The sequence below is a fragment of the Mesoplodon densirostris genome, chromosome 14 (assembly GCF_025265405.1).
Source record: "Mesoplodon densirostris isolate mMesDen1 chromosome 14, mMesDen1 primary haplotype, whole genome shotgun sequence".
Taxonomy (NCBI): Eukaryota; Metazoa; Chordata; class Mammalia; order Artiodactyla; family Ziphiidae; genus Mesoplodon; species Mesoplodon densirostris.
In genome coordinates, this window is record NC_082674.1 from 10,476,097 (window position 1) to 10,491,178 (window position 15,082).

Genomic DNA, 15,082 nt, shown 5'->3' on the forward strand with positions numbered 1-15,082 from the left:
GAAAAGATAAGTCATTAATATTAATGGAGAGTTTACTGTATGCCAATTACTTTTCTAAGTGCTTTACACATATTAAATCATTTAATCCTCAGAGCTACCCTGTGATGTAAGTGCTATTATTATTTCCAAAATATCAAGGAAGAAAGTGAGTAAAAGGGGTCTAGTAATTCACCCAATATTAAAAGTTCTTAAGTGGCAGGAACAAGGACTGAGACTGATGTAGTCTGACTCTAGAATACGTGCTAATGCACTACTGATGCTAATTCAAGAGCCTGTTGGCTTTCAGTAAACAGTAGCCAGGAGTTTCTCCCTTTGTCTCTGCTTCTTTAAAATACACAAGACCATCTAAAGCAATAATCATAACTATATATTTTTGGGGGTTTAATATGTATTGAATAAATGCAATATTTATAAAAATAATACTTCAAATTTGGCAAGGAGGGAATGGAGATATACAGAAATAACGTTTCTGCATTTTACTGGAGCAAAGTAAGTATAAAGCTGAAGCAGATTATGATAAATTAAGAGGTAAACTATCAGCTCTAGAGAAATTTTAAAAGACAGTAAGGAAATAATTTAAAAATTATAATTAATTGGTCAAAGTATAAATTTCCAGTAATAAGATAAATAAGTCCTGGGGATGTAATGTTCAGAATAGTGACTATAGTTAACAATATTGTATTGTAAATTTGAAGATTGCTAAGAGAATAGATCTTAAAAGTGCTCATCAGAGAAAAAAATTTTAACTGTATGTGGTGATTGATGTCAGCTAAACTTTTTATTGTAATCACTTTGTAACATATACATATATCAAATCATTAAGTTGTGCACTTAAAATAATGTTATATGTCAATTATATCTTAATATAATTAATATTAATATAGAAGGCATCAAAATGTTACAATGTAAAACATTCACTTAATATTATTACAAGGATTTGGCTCACATGATTATGGAGTCTGGCAAGTCCAAAATCTGCAGAGTCAATGTCCCAGTTCCAGTTCAAAGGCCAGGAGGCTGCTATAAAACCAGGAAGAGCTGATGTTCCAGTTTGAATGCCGTGAGGCAGGAAAATTCTGTTTTATTTGTGAGAGGACAATCTACTTTACTGAGTCTACCAATTAAATATTAATCTCATCCAAAAACATCCTTGAGGAAACATCCACTGTTTGACCAGATATCTAAGCATGTCATAGCTCAGTCAAGTTGACACATTAAAATTAACCATCATAGTGTATGTTCTAATTTTGTGATTCTATTTTGCTTTTTAATGTCCTTAATTCTACCAGTTGCTTCCAGGACAGACTTCTCTCCTGATGCCTATTTTCTCCCATATCCTATTGTATGTCTGATATTTGCTTTATATGTCTTCTATGAATATCAAACTTTGCATGGCCAAGGCAGAAGACTCATTCCTACTAGTTTCATTAAGGACAATGAAGGAATCCAAAAGTGATGGGAAATGGCTGAGATTTCACAGTATTATGACAAATTATTTATAGACAATAGCAAATTCACATACTAAGATTATGTGAAAAATATAGTTTTGGTACCTAGAAAATTCTATGACATTTAAAGATTAACTACAAACTCATTTTGAATTTGGAACTCAGTTCTTATCAGCATGGCTCTTACAATATTTAAAAAATGACAAACAAAAAGCCCAGAATATACTAGTTGTTTGGAAATATCCTAGCTATTTGGTGTAACACCTCCAAATGACTGATTCAATCTTTTTTTTAAATTTGGGTATTCTAGTATCTTCCAACTCAGTAACAGCCACCCCCTCCCACCATCTCTCTCTCTCTCACACACACACACCCCAAGAAAAGAGTCAGAGATAAATTACCAAGTTCAATTTCAATTACTCTATGAAATTTAGCATTTAACCTGCGTATATAAAATAATTCATACATACGTGCAATCACCATAACTGGAGTCCTTATGGTTATGGAATATATGACTTCTGTGGTTATTTCATTCCTATATCTTCTGTGTTGTAGGTACTTATATACATTTTAGAGAAGGAAGCATTCATATATTTGATGAAAAAGTGTCACAAGAAAGCAGAAAAAAAATTTGATGGACTAACTCCAACTAATGTACATCAAACAAATTGGTTTGAATGCTATTAATACAAAAGAGCAAGATAGGTCTTTCAGTTCAAAAATTTAAGTCAGTAAGTAATTATTGAGCATCTTATAGTTGCAAGGTCCTAGAAAGATATTAAAAGACAAAAACCAGTGCTACATTTCTTCAAGAATAACTCAGTCTATGAAGGATTGAGGTGACAAAATAATGACAAAAACATGACAGATATTGTATAAACATATCTGTACGTTTGTGTGGGAGACAGTGAGAGAGATTTAACTTTAAATTTGCAAGAAAGTGTCCTCATTTGCTTAGCTAATTTTAAAAAATTAATTAAATATGTAACTTTTGAAATGGGCCTTAAAAGTTTGAATGTAGAGATGTGAGAAGGAAAACAAAAAGTTTCCTTCTTCCAAAAGCTTCAAAAAGTTGAAGCTACAATGTAAGGAAATATTGGAGAGAATCACTGTTTTGACTGATGGGTTGTGTTTTATTCTGACTTAGCTTGTGAAGTCAATAAAAACAAGCAAAGAAAAAAAAGGCTCTAGAGGACACAGACTCAATAAGTAAAGATGACAATAATAATGCTTGATATCCCTTCACTGTCCTTGTGATAAATTTTGCTTTGAGATAATCTGAGATTACAAAGAACCCCATTGTTAATAATACTTTTGAAATTACTCTAAAGGAAAATTAATACATTTCTGAATAAGACCTATGATACGTACCTATTTCCTTAATCTTGCAGCCAAAAATTTTCCTGAAATCAACTGCCTTCCATCAGGGTCATTCTAGGTCTGCAGTTCTGTATCCATGAAACCAAGATTAGATACACTTTCTTGTGTGATAAACATGTTTATAAGTTTCCTCTACCATGGTCACTCTAAGGACACACTTGAGTTTACTCCAAGGGGAAAGTGAAGCCTATCATTTGATTTTACATTGTAGTATATTATGCACTATCTTTGTGATATGTGTTACATTTGTCATAAGTTCAGAGGACAGCCAATGTGAAGATGAATGGAAGATCTGTGCTTTAACTCTGATTGACAGGGGCAAAGCTGATCGATGGTATTTCTTTTAAAATTATCCCCTTCTTTTGCCAGATATATTCATGTTTTTAGGAACCAAGTCATCTATTCTTTACATTAATTACCTTTAAACAAGTAGCATCTCCTCTTTTAAAAATAGTACATTTAATATATAATTTATTAAAAGATGTGTTGTGACTTGAAGAAGTGGATCAGTAACTGCTACTGTCAATTCGGTTGGAAGGGAAATAAAGTACCCATTATGAAAGGATGGATGGATAGACATAATTAGATGGATGTGTGAATGAATGAATTCAGAATTCTAGCGTATTTAGGAAATCCTCGTGTGGTTTAGAGGATTGTTGAATTCAGATAAATTTTATAAGCAAGTGAACATAATATCTCCCATTTCTTTGGAGCTTTCTGCCTTTACCTAGTTCCTCTTTCTAGGATGAATAAGAAGCATGTTATCACATACACTTAAATATGTATCACAATTTAGACAATTTCAGAAAATATAAAATGTCCACATTAAAAAAAAATTAGAAAAAGATAGAATATCCCAAATATTATATGTCCTTGGCATAGAATCTAAAAATTTCTACTAACCTAATTTGTTCTTATAACTTCTACATACAATGTCTTATTTAATCTACAGAGAAAGGAAATAGCTTGCACATAGGTTAGACTTATAGTAAAAAGCAAAGCAAAGATTTAAACCAGAATCTGATTCCAAAGGCCGTATATTATCCAAATTAGCATGCTTCCCCAGAGTATCAGAAAATATTTTTTCCTTCTAAATTACTTATATGAAGGAAGACAAATGTAGCTAATAACTACCCCACTGATAAATATTGCCTTATACTTTCAATTCAATTATACTTATAACTTTGAGTGCACAAATGCAGAAGTTCTCACAGATATCTTAGTGTATTATATTATTTGTTGATGTTATTGTTATATAGTATTAAATGATCACATCTTGATAAATTAAAACCTGCTCCTGAGTGTTGTAAGCTGATGTTTGAAACAGCAGTGTGCATTTTGTCAATTAGAATTTCATAATTCCCAGAGGATGACTGACTGTAACATAATAATTTTATTATTTTTTCTTTTCCATTATGGTTTATTACAGAATATTGAATACAGTTCCCTGTGCTATACAATAGGACCTTGTTGTTTATCCATTCTATATAAAATAGTTTGCATCCGCTAACCCCAAACTCCCAATCCAACCCTCCCCTGTCTCCCCTCCCACTTGGCCACCACAGGTCTGTTCTCTATGCCTGGAGGTCTGTTTCTGTTTCGTAGGTAAGTCCATTTGTGTCGTATTTTAGATTCCACATATAAGTGACATCACATAAAGTAACTTTAAACATAGAGAAAGAGATGAATGAGAAAGGTAACTGAAGCAACATGTAGAAGGAGTTGACAATCTTGAAGGAGAAGTTGAAGAAAGGGGAGTAAGAGCTCAAGTCCCTGGATGAATGGAAGGGGATTAAATTTAAGGAACAGGTAGAAGGTTTGGCTAAAGTCTGAAGGGAGAATTTCTTTTTTTTTTTTTACAAGTATATAAAGGTGCAATACAACAATTTCTTCCTTCTTCAAAAGTATAAGACTTTCAAATATGGTAGCTCTCAATTTTAGTTGCTAGCCTCAGTGTATCTTGAGCCTCACCTACTTTTCTTTTCTTTCGAGGCTCAGTTGGTGAAATGGTGTGCCTCCTCCACATCATCAAACCCTCACCCTTTAGCCTTCCCCTCATCACTTTCCAGCTGTTTGGTTACCAAGGCATATGGCGCAGTCCATCTTTTATTCTTTCCCCTGTATTTTCAACACTACCACTTCTATGACCGACATCGCCGAGTAGCTTAAAGTACTGACTCTGAGGCCCAACTGCCTGTATTCAAGCTCCGATTCTACCATTTACCAGATGAGTAACCTGGGGCAAGTTATTTAATCCTTCCATGCCTCGAATTATTCATTTATAAAATAGAGATGACAAAGCTAACCCATGGAAAGTGCTTAGAAAAATATCTATTACATATTAAAATTCAATAAATATATTTTACTGTGTCCTGTCTGTCACCCTTCAAATTTTTGATGCCCTAAAGTTTACCAATAACATTAATTCAGAATTAAGTTCTAACCACCACACTCAATCTTCTCTTCTCATCCAAGCTTCCTCAATATGTGTTCTCCACCAGTGTTACATTTTCTCCACTCACTTTCTGATAAAATGCTCTTCAGTCTGGTTTCTGCTCAATACTCTATTTAAACTACTTTCATAAATCTCTATAGCTTTTGACAATATGGACCACTCCCTTCATACTTAAATTTTTAACACTCTTAGATTCCATCCTTACACACAAGGTCTTGGTTCTCCCTGTCTGTCTCAGACTATAATTTTATATGCATCTTGAAAGGTTCCCCTTCCTTTGTCTATCTGCTAAATGATACTAATCCTTACAGTTCTGTACTAGTCTGATTACTCATGTAAATCTACATACATCCTTGATATAAAATATTTACTCATTACTGCACATTTTCATCCTGTATCTCTCTTCTGAACTTTAAACATCTATGTCTAGGTGTACAAGAATCACCTCAATATACTGCTTTATATTTTTATGTACTGCTTTATATTTTATATTGTTACATATTGCTTTATATTTTCCCCTCCCATGTATTCACATATATTCTCAGCTGGCAAGATCTTGATTCACTTGTCCATGTTAGAAACCTGAGAATAAGGCTAGATACTATTCTCTCATATTCTGATTCAAATAATCATTAACTTTGGCCAATTTTTGAATATTCAGTATTTTAAAAATCAGGTCCTTCCTTTTCTTTCCATTAACACTGATCTAAGACATGTCTTTATCATCCCTGGAATAGACAATTTAAATAATCTTTTTAAATGTTTTCTTATCTCAAACTTATGCAACTGAATTCCATTTCATCCCAAGTAGCAGAGAGTAATGTGAAAATGAGATTCTGATTGAGTCATTTTCCTGCTAAGAACTTGCTGTAGCTACAGGTAAAAAAACAAAAAAACAAAAAAACCAAAACTGACAGTCAAAGTCTTTAACTGCATGTCCCCTACCAGTCTCTCATGGCAAATTTGCTTTGTCTTCTATGCTTTATCAATTCTGAAGTTCTTGAAGTTACACTCACGTTCATGCTGCTTTTTGAATTTCCTGTGGTTTTGCTTATGCTGTTGCCACCATCTAAAATATTCTCTTTTTAATTTAATTCATTATTTTCTTGCCCTTTGCTTTGCAATTCAGACATTGCTTCTTGAGTCTGCTTTCCTGAACTCATCTTCCTCACAGGTGAATTAAAGAGCTCTTTTGCAAAACATTCATGTTGTCTATAAACAGTGGTATCAGGCACTTGCCATGTTGATTTTAACTATATATTTCAGTAATATACCATGATCTCCTCAAAGGCACGTATTATATTCTATTAATCTTTGTATTCACAGAATTTAGCATAGTATCTGTCACATACTAGGGCTTGGTAAATGCTTAATACAAAAATGGTAAAATGTTCTCAATTGTTTAGAAATAATGAATTTTGTCAGAAATCAGTTCCACAAATTTATGAATTTTTCTATATTTGTAAATCTTCGGCATAAATCCAACTTTTTCATGATATATTATCTTTATGTTTTATTGCTGATTTGATTTGCTAAAATAAATTTTTTGGCTTTCCTAAATATGTGCTTAAGGGGTATTAGTCTATGCTTTTGTTATTGTTTTATTTTTAATATCCTTGCTGAGATTTGGCATCAGGGTTATACTGACCTCAAAATCTTTGGAAATCTCTGAACATGAATGTACTTTTATGTCTTTCTGTGTGCGAATATTTTTACAAATACATATATGCATGCATGGACTCTAAGTACTAAAGTTTATCTTGTTTTATGTGTATGCACATGAATATTGGGTATGGTTCTTTGCATTTGTGTGAGTGCTTTAGTGAAGTATCAGTAGAAGTCACTATAATATTTACTGGTCGACATGAATATGCATGCACTTTTCCTGTGTTCATGTTTCCATTATGGGAGAATGCTTTGGTGGGTCCATGTGCATTTACATGTGTGTGCTCATCCTGTTACTGTGCCCATGCATTATACATGTTTGTTGTATGTATGAACTTTCATGTGGTTTTAAACATTAAGGTTCAGGTGCACCACCTATTTTGTAGAGTGAAAATTGTCTATATCAGAGGAAAAAAAATAATTCAAAATGGAAAACTGCCTTTGCTGGATATAAACTCTATGCTCCCTTTGCTCACTCACATTTACATCCCTTATATTCCAGTGCTTTATATAACCTGATGCTGCCAGGACTGTTTGAAGAATTCTTGCTTCAGGTCCCTTCCGGCAGTCTATGAAAAATTCATACCCAGCTCTTGCCAAGACTGAATTCCAGCAAAGATTTTGCTAGGCAGGAGGTGGCAGCTATGTCCTGATATGCACCTGTCTCAGGGTAGTCTCTGAATAGAGGGGAAAAGCTTTCCTAAACACTTCCATTTTAATTTTTTGGTAGAGCCCAGCTTTCCATCTGAGAAGCGTGAATTCTCTTTTATTCAGTAAAGCAAATGGTTTCTTATCTTCAGATTCTCATTTCTTAAGTTGTACAAGGATCTTTACAATTTAAAATCATTTTCACACATTATCTTAGATGCTCTTGTGTGACCTTGGTCATCTCATTTCTCTGAGTTTCAGGTTTTTTACAGTTTCTGCAGAACTATGATAATAATCAGTGCCCTTATAACTGGACACAGGTACAGTGAGGATATAAAGGAGATAGTGAATTCATGAGCTCATAAACTGTAAGATTAATATAAACATGCAGGACTATAACTTATTGTTGTTATTGTCATTATTATTCTTCTCAGTAAGACTATAGAGCATAAAAGACATTATAAGGTACTCAGTTCAAAGACTCAAAGCCCAATTTCACATTCTCTATTGATACACTTGAAAACAAAACAACAAGCTATAAGCTATTTTCTTTATACCAAAGGGAGACCACAAGATTACACATTTTGTCCACTACATTCAGACTATTGAATTTAATAATAATCAGTGTTAGCAAGTGAGTGAGTAAGAGGCATTCTAATATACTGTTGACAGTGTTGGTGTATGCATGCTACTTTGCAAATTGTTTAGCTGGGTCTATCAAAATTTAAATTCTATCTAATCTTTGACCCATTCATTCCCATTCTTGGTATCTAAACTAAGGGGAAAAATCATACATAAAAACACATTTTCATATATAAATACACACAGACACATATATATATGTATTTTACAAGGATTGCAAGTTAATATATACTACGTATGTATATAAATAGAGGTGCATGTGCACACATTTGTAAATATACATTTATGGTGAGAGTATATATGAGATATGTATATTTGTTACAATTTTAATAGCTAATCATAGAGAACTAACTCAAGGTCCATCTGTAAGTGAAGGTTAAATAAACTGTGCTGTTTTCATATCACAGGATTCCATGAGCCATAAAAGAATAGTTTAGATCTAGTAGTAACATGGAAAAATAACTACACTATAGTATTACATTAAAAAAGCAAGTTGTAGAAAAATATGCCTGGTATACAACCACTAATCAAAAATAATATTTACAAATATAAATAGATTGGTTTAGGGGCAAAGGTGGGCTTTGTCTCTACATGATTTTGCAGTAAGTTTGATTTTTATGACCAGGTATCATTTTTATAATAAACTAAAGTCTATCAATATGATGAAGAAACAGTACACCAAAAGCATTTACATTTTCAAGAGACAAAAATTATATTAAAGCTCTTGAGAGATCATTCCATTGCACCACTAACTGGGAGCAGCAGTGTGACCTAGCTGTTGGAAATGAATATCTAGTAACTGTATTCTAATTCTGGCTCCTTCAATGCTGCCCTGTGAACCCTCTGGAGGCAGCAGTTTCATTGGAGTCTTTTCTTTACAGCTTATTATGAGATTATAATAGCTATAATTTCCTTCTCTGGATTTTTCTTCTGAATTAAAACAGTTTTCTTGATTAGAAAGCGGTCCCTTGAGAAATGAAAGAGGCTAGGGGAAGAATTTTCTTAGGGAATGCAGATTCTCCAACAAGCTGTATCACACTGAATGTGCTGTCCCTAACATTTTCATTCAGGAGAAACTGAGTTAAAATTTATATTCCAGTAAACTTAAAATTTTTTAAAAAATGATTTTGTCCCTAATGGGCAGTACGAAGGGTAAGGCTTTGTGCTTTGCCGAGTAGCTCTTTGTGTGTTTAAGCTTTAATCAGAACTTGCAAGAAGAGCTCAGGGCTGGTCCTTGAATCTCAGTCCCCTGAGGAATCCAGGAAATATCTTGGGGTGCTCTGTCCTTACTCTTAGAAGTAGACCCCTGTACAGTATCTAGATAGATTAAAAAATATAAATAAAACAATATTTGGGGTATCTCAAATGGTATGGAAGAAATAAAGTAAAAAATCATGAATTTTCAATCTTGACTCTGCCAGTTACTAACTGTAAGAACTTAAGTAAGTCACATACTCCCTGAAATTTGATTCTGATCATTATGTAATGTCCTTCTTTGTCCCTGATATATATACTGGCTTTGAAATCATCTCTGTATGAAATTTATGGCTACTCCTTTTTCTTTTGGTTAATAATAGCAAGATATATTTTTCTCTATCATTTGTTTTTAATTTATATGTGTCTTTATATTCAAAGTGGGTTTCCTGCAGTCAACATATAGTTGGGCCATTTATTTTTTTTTTTCAATCTGCTCTGACAATCTCTGTCTTTGTACTGGTGCATTTAGACCATTTATCTTCAAAATGATTATTAATATATTTAGATTAACATCTACCATATTTGTTACTATTTTCTATTTGCTGCCCTGGTTCTTTGTTCCTATTTTTCCTCCTATTCTTTCTTCTGCCTTTTGTGGCTTCAATTGAGCATCTTATACAATTCAATTTTCTCTTCCTTCTTAGCATATTAGCTATACATCTTTTTTTGCATTTTTTTAGTGATTGCCGCAGAGGTTGCAAATACATTTACAATGAATCCAAGTCTGCTTTCAAATAACACTATACCACTTCATGGGTTTTGTGAGTACCTTATTATAACTAAATAATCCTAATTGCCCCTCTGTCCTTTGTATCATTGCTGTCATTCATTTCACTTATATATAGCATCCATAAATATGTGCATATATATATGTGTGTGTATATATATATATTATATATATATATAGTATATACCTAAGCATGCATAATCAAACACATTGTTGATATTATTAGTTTTTTGAACAACTTTTTATCTGTTAGACTGATTAAGAATAAGAAAAAAGTTTTATTTCACCTTCACTTATTCGTACTTTGATGCTCTTCCTTTCTTCATATAGATCTGAATTTCTGAGCTACATTATTTTTCTTAACATTTCTTTCAAGGCGTGTCTACTAGCAATAAATCCCATCGGTGCTTGCTGTATGAGAAAGTATTTATTTCCTCTTCACTTTTGAGGGATAATCTTTCACGGTATAAAATTATAGGTTGGTGATTTGTTCCTTTTAACTATTAACTATTTTAAATAGTTCACTCCACTCTCTTCTTGTTTGTATGGTTTCTGAGAACTGTAATTCTTACCTTTGTTCCTCAACAGGTGGGAGTTTTTCCCTCTGATTTCTTTCAGGACTTTTTCCTTATCTATGATTTTCTGTAGTTTGAAAATGATATTCCTATATGTAATTTTTTGACATTTTGATGTTCTCTGAGTTTCCTGGATCTGTGGTTTGATGTCTGGCATTGAGGAAATTCTCAGTCATTATTGTTTTAAATATTTCTTCTGTTCCCTTTGCTTTTTCTTCTCCTTCTGGTATTACCATTACATGAATGTTGTACATTTTGCATTTTCCCACCATACTTGAAGATTGTGTTCTGTTTTTTGTTTTTTGTTGTTGTTTTTGTTTTTAGTTTTGATCTCTTTGCTTCTCAGTTTTCAGAGTTTCTTGAGCTATATTCTCAAGCTCAGATATTATTTTCTCATCTGTGTTCAGTCTACTCATTAGTCCATTAATGACAATCTTCATTTCTGTTATTTTTTTTCTTTTATTCCTAGCATTTCTTTTTGGTTCTTTCTTAGGATTTCCATTTCTCTGCTTACATGTCCACCTGTTCTTGCAGGATGTCTACTTTATCTGTTAGAGCCCTTAGCATATTAATTAGAGTTGTTTTAAATTCCTGGTCTGATAATTCCAGCATCCTGCCTTGTATGGTTCTGATGCTTGCTCTTTCTCTTTAAATTGTGTTTTTTGTCTTTTATTATGCCATGTAATTTTTTTTTTGATAGCTGGTTGTAATGTACCCAGTAAAAGGAACTGCTATATTGATATCAATATAATTAAACACATCTTGAGAAAAAAAATAAATGTATATGCACATGTATTTAAGTATCTTGAGATTTATTAAATACTTACAATGTCCAGATATGAGACTAAGACTTGTACATAATTATAACTACTTTCATACTTCATCACCTTTAAGTTTTTTTGGTGAGCAGGTAAGAAAATCTATTTTCTTTGGATTTGTTTTTGTGGCAAATGCTATTACTGCTTGAGAAAGTGTCCAGGTCCTCTACAAAATGAATGCATTTCCAGATTTAGAAGAAGAAGAAACTTAGAGATCTTCCATACCTTTTCTATTCCTTCATGTCTACTAATGAAGAAACTGAAGCCCAGAGAATTTAATTTTTTAGCCATTATGCATTTTATTATTATTTATTTTACAATATAATGGCATAATACAAAGAAAGTAGTAGTGGAAATAGGACTCAAACTATTGTGTCTGGACTCCAAGACCAAAGCTCTATGCAATGTTTTCTATAGCATCTTTTACAATTCTTTTTTTAAACTCTTCATTTTTAGATAATTTTAGACCTACACAAGAGTTTCAGAAATAATACAGAGTTCGTATGTACCCTTCACTCAGCTTCCCCTAATGTTATATCACATCCATATTAAATTAATAAAACCAAGAAATTAACATTAATATACTACTACTACTAAATTACAGATTTTTAAATGTTCAGAATTGGCAAATGCATAGGCATAGAAAGTAGATTATTTGGCATGGATTGGTGAGAGAAGGGAATGGTGAGTGATTGCTTAATGGGTATAGGGTGTCCTTTAAGGATAATGAAAATGTTTTGGATACAGATAGAAGTCACGACACTGTAAATGCATTAAAAGACCCTGACCTGCACACTTTAAAATGGTTAACTGTTGGGACTTCCCTGGCGGTCCAGTGGTTAAGACTCCACCCTTCCATCCACTGCAGGGGGTGTGGGTTCTATCCTTAGTCTGGGCACTAAGATGTCACATGCAGCGTAGCTGAAATAAATAAAATAAAATGGTTAACTGTAGTTTATCTGAATTTTACTTCAATTTAAAAAAAAATTGATGAGAGTGAAACTGTTACAATAGGCTCTTACAAAAGTCCAGATGAGAGATAATACTAATTTAGACTATCCTGGGAGCAGAGAGGATGGAGAAATTTTAGAAAATGTAGGTTTTGTTTAGGAAAGAACATTGATATGATTGGTGATGGCTTAGGCATGGGAATACAGGAAGACATAGCTGATTTATAATATAAATATTTCCCCTATTCACATACTAGTTACTCCCTTCTGGATAATCTTTGATCATTTTTGACATGATTCTAGTGAAACATGCATCACAGGAAATTATATCAATATTATATTGTAGATTTGTTCACCTTGATACACTGTAAGGTTCCAAAACATATATTGATCTATTAATTTTTGTATTCCCATTGTTTGTCTCAGCATTTATTACACAGTAGGTGCTCTATGACTTTTGGATGAACAATGATGATTGCATATAAACTGTTGTGTTAGTGATGTAAATGCCTGAGAATCCTTGTAAATTTCTTAGCCAATCTTTTGTTCATGAATATTGAGAACATCAAAATATCCTTTCTGAATTAAACAAAATATAAAATATTGCAGTTGTAATCAGTGATGTCATTATAATATTGTGTACTCCTAACATTATATCCATAGATATGACTGAGTTTACTAAATGAGTACATGCATTAGAAAATCTCTTCACCCTTGTGATGAATTAATGCATGAAACATATTTATACAAAATTTTAATTTTTGGATTTCTCTAAAACAGTCTGATTACTCATTTGCCAAAGGATAAATGGCTTGTTAGAAATGGAAAGCTTTCATATTGTAAATATTTCAGCTCTCTTGAAATTAGTCTGCAAATGTAACCAATCAAATCTCAAAATATATTTTTAAAAATAGACAAAATGATCTTAAATATGTCTTTAAGAATAAATGTAGTCTAATAATTGTGACACCAAGATATTTCTGAGATTAATTATGTTAATCAGCCATAATAATTTACATGGCCCATGGCCATGTGAGAATAGGCAGACACATTAATGAAATAGAATATGAAATTCTTAAAAAGACATTATACATAGAAGTTAATATATTTTAAAATATTTTAAATTTAAAATTAGTATTTGAGTAATGAATTGTTCAAAAATGAAGCTTGGACACCCACTGTTTAGTAGAAAAAGGATTGAACAAGCCAGATATGTATTTCACATTTATGCTAAAATAAACTAAATACAGTTTATATTTTCAAAACCATAAAAGAAGTAAAAGAAAGTATAATGAATAGTCCTGTTATAGTCTTGGCATATTAAAAAGTTTTTAAAGCATAACAGTAAAAGCAGAAACCATGGAGAAAATGACTGATTAGATTTTGTAGGTAATTTTTAAAATAAATATACAAAACTGCCAAGCTGAATAAAAGTGATAAATTTAAGGAAAATATTTCAACATATATAAAAGAAGAAGGTTTGTCATCCTTTACATTAAAAGTTATCATACATCAGTAATAGAAATATTCTGGAGGATAACGAATCTGCATCACAGTGACACCATTAAACTAATAATTTAACTTACATTTTTCCTAAAGAAATTGTCAGATAAGGGAAAGTGATGTAATATAAATATTTTCATCACAGTGTTGTTAAAACTAGCAAAATAAAATTGGAATAAACATAAATGTCCAATAATAGCTTTCAGATTATGTGAGTAGAATTATCATGTAAACATAGAATAAGAGATGAAGAAATATGAAATAATAGTGTAGATATATACTGACACATGTAAAAATCCTTATATCATTAATATTAAAAAGCAGATTTCAAAATATACACTGTATGATTATATATGTGTGTACGAGTGTGTATAGGTAGAAAAAATTAAATGGAAATGTATAGACTGATACTGAAAAATAAATGTGTGCACATATGCATATGTGCATGTATATACTTATGTGCCAGAGTGTATGGATAGAGATATAAGTAAAGTTACAGTGTAATGTCACAAATTTAAAAGTTAGCCATTATTTTTGAGTGATGTGTTTAGGAGTGATTTTTTTGTTGTTACTTTTACTTTTATAGAACTGTTCGTTTGTAATTTAATTTTTAACAGTTCAGCTTTGATAGTGGGGAGTATGTGCTTTTGTTTGTTCATTTGAATTTTTAGACTTAGTTCCCTAAAGCATTATATACTCCAGGGATGAGTGTTTGAAAGCTTCCAAGTAGAAGCCATTAATCTTGAGGGAGCTGCTACAAAGAGCTTCAGTTATCTTTAGCTCTGAACAATACTGGAGGCTTAATAAAAGAAATAAAAATGTCTTTTTATTGGTAAATGGGTGGTTTCAGGACATAGAGATTGGCAATAATAATAATAATAATAATAATAATGAACAGGAGTTCTCAACCTTGCATGAATAGGATACAAGAATTGAGTGTATGCATTAGGCTCTACACTTGAAAGCAGCACCTGAGGCTTGATTCTAAACAGTCATTTGTCTGGACACAGACTC